Here is a 3241-nt window from a genome sequence, read left to right on the forward strand (position 1 = left end):
CTGGTCTAGCCAGATTTGTAAGGTAGAATTGGGATCATGATAGTGGGGGGGAGGAAGCATTTAAGAACTAGAGGAAAGTTGTATGTTTCATCATTGAATTCTTTAAGGGAGTAGAAAGCCCATCTTTCTCCTGAGAAGCAGCTGATGGTTTCAAACTGCTGACCTTATGGCATAGTGGTTTACTGCTCTATCAGGGCCCCTAACATGTGCAGATAGAACCCTGAATGAAACAGGAGGGTTAATGATTTTGTGAAACATATATGAAAACTTTACAAAAATCTAACAAAAACCCTTTCATTAAAAAAATCAACATATTTCAAAGAATGTGGCATATTAAATATGGGCCATGTTCTTGAACCAGGCTCTGTTCCAGTGAGATATTAAAACAATGATAAATTAGTTACAAAGTTACACAATTGAAAATTCAGAAACATGTGTCCTCCCCTCCCCTCCGCCAAAAAAAAAAATTGAGATCTAGAAGAAGTCATATGGAACAAAATTTAAATACTAACACTGAAGAAGAATAAAAGTATTTACACCAAAGCAGACTTGCATTTATATAACCTACTAGCTGTTTCTGTGTTCTGAGGCCCGCTACTCAGACTTCCAATAAGAACACTCCATCATCCAAGTGGGTTCAGAAACAGCAGTTAATGATGGACTACTATGTAATCACATGGCACGAAAATATAGTCTGGCCCCAAATTCACACTCTAAAGGTTTCTTGGCTTGTACTTACTATGAAAAAGTAAAAGGAAAAAAGAGGGAAATTGGAGAGGAATTTTTTAAATCAATGTGAATAGGTAAATAACCAGGAAAATGATTTTTCTTTGATCTTGAAGTGAATTATCATCAATCTCCAATTATCAACACTCAACCAAGCATAGCGATCCACTTTATAATTCTGCAGCTAGCAAGAATGTAATGAATTGTCTGTCACGAGAGCCATAACCAAGATCCTAACATCGCCGCTGCTGCTTCGTCAAGTTAAACGTCCATGTTCACCAAGCAATGTGACTTTGGAAAATTAAATTACCCTAATTCCTCAAAAATAAAATCGCGACTATATTTCTCAGATGTTTTGTGGTAAGAATAAGATTATATAAAATAATAGAGTACAAACTCTAGTGGCTACTGCTAAAAGAAAAAAAAGTCAAGTCCAACCCATAATGACCTTGTAAAGCAGAGTAGAAGTGCCCCCTTGGGTTTCCAGGGCTGCAATCTTCAGGGAGGCAAGCTGCCACATTTCTCCCAGAGGCTCCTGGAAGGTAGAGACTCTTTTAGTTGGCAAATGCTTACCCATTGTGTCACCACGGCTCCACATGGCATCTGCTAGTAGTTAGTAGTTCCGATGTAGTGTCTGCCTAGGAAGAAACACCTTGTAAAGGAAGTATTCAGGAAAAGTTGACATTCGCCTATTAGAAGGTTTTAGTGGATCAGAAGGAGGCATAGAGTGAGTTATTAGCCTCAAAATCAGAGGGAGAAAAGAAATGAGTCCTCGATGCGAATATCAGCAGAACCCATAGAGCATTGTTCAGGATGTATCACGAAGTGGATGAATCTAGCTCACAAACCACCAGCCTCCCCTAGCATTTTCCTTCAATTTGCCACGAGCCTCCTTCGTATTTCCACACTCCCCATTTGGTAGTGTTTTTGAGAGTAGCAAAGGTTCTATGTTTCCCACAAGACTTGCCACCAAAACCCAAAAGACTCACTACTACTCAGTCAATGGAATCCCATAGTGACCCTATAGGACAGGGTTAGAATGGCCCCTGTGGATTTCCAAACCTGTACATCTTTATGGGAGTAGAAAGACTCATCTTTCTCCTGAGGAGCAGGTGGTGGTATCAAACTGCTCACCTGGTGGCTAACAGCCCAACACGTAGCCCACTAAATCACCAGGTCTCCTCATGAGACTTTCCATAGTATGAAAAAATCTAACAATAAATTTGAGACCTTGCCGGGAAGGCATCATGTCTAAGAAGACAGAGCTGAAATATAAATGTTTACTTGTGAAATGGTTATTGTTGCCACTGATCTAAAGAAGGGGAAATATCACAGTTGAGCTTCAAGGTAAGTAGGAGGAATATCATGCAGCCCAGAAGAGTCTGGTCTTTGGATCTGTGTTAGGATCTACCCTTCTGATTACTAGGCAGTGAGACTTCATTTCATGTCCTGAGGATCAAACCTGGGAGAAGGACATCATGCTTGATAAAGCAGAGTGTCTGCAAGAGTCAAGAAAGGCCCTCAGCAAGATGGATCGACCCAGTGGCTGCAGCCAGGTGTTCAAACACAGCAATGATGTGAGGATGTCTGGGCAGTGTTTCATTCTGTTGTGCATAGGGTCACTATGAGTTAATAACAGCTCAATAGCACCTAACAACACCTGGAGGTGGGCATCGACTGGACTCCAATTCATAGTAACCCTACAGGGCAGAGTGGAGCTACCCCATAGGGTTTGCAACTCTATCCTCTTTATGGAAGCTGTTCCATAGAGCAGCTGGTGAATTCAAAGTGCTGATCTTCTCATTTACCAGCCATGCACTTAACCATAACCACTGAGTCAACAGGGTCCTTAAGCATTAAGATGTGGTAGTATTTAGCAATAAAAGAAACAGAGGAGCCATCTGGAGCCACAGCCAGATCTGACTGAGAACAACAGGTATGACGATTCTGAGCAAGATGGTATCCACAAAGAACATGTTAGGGATGTTATGAATGAAAGTGCACTTCCCTTCATCCGTGCCCCTGTAGAAGTGGGAAGTCTAACCCTACACCTGTGGATGTAATCCTATTTGGAAAGAAAGTTTTTCTTTCTGGTGGTCATTGGATCCTGTTCTGGTTAAGGGGGGTGGGGGGGGTGGTTCTAAATCGAATCCTTTCTTGAGTTCCAAAAAGAGTAGATTGAATACAAAGATCCCTACATACATGGGGAAGACGGAAGCCATGGGAGGATCAGAAGCAAAGAACCTAGGGGTGCCAGTATTATTGAGCAGGAAGGAATCAACATGGTTGTGACCCTGATATGGGCTTTGGCCTCCAAAACTTTGAGAAAATAAAAGTCTGTTCCTAAAACCACACACATTGTGGTATTGATGATTCAACAACCCTAGGAAACTAAGACAAGAGAAGTTTCTGATAAAATGGAGAATAATAGAAAGAGGTGGCCACAGAAAACTTATTTCCGGTCCTTTTAGGAGAAGGTCTCAGACCAGCCCCAGAAGGGTGAGAAAGTCTTCCA

Source organism: Echinops telfairi, unplaced genomic scaffold (assembly GCF_000313985.2).
Source record: "Echinops telfairi isolate 266 unplaced genomic scaffold, ASM31398v2 ScPeMD7_11;HRSCAF=52, whole genome shotgun sequence".
Lineage (NCBI taxonomy): Eukaryota > Metazoa > Chordata > Mammalia > Afrosoricida > Tenrecidae > Echinops > Echinops telfairi.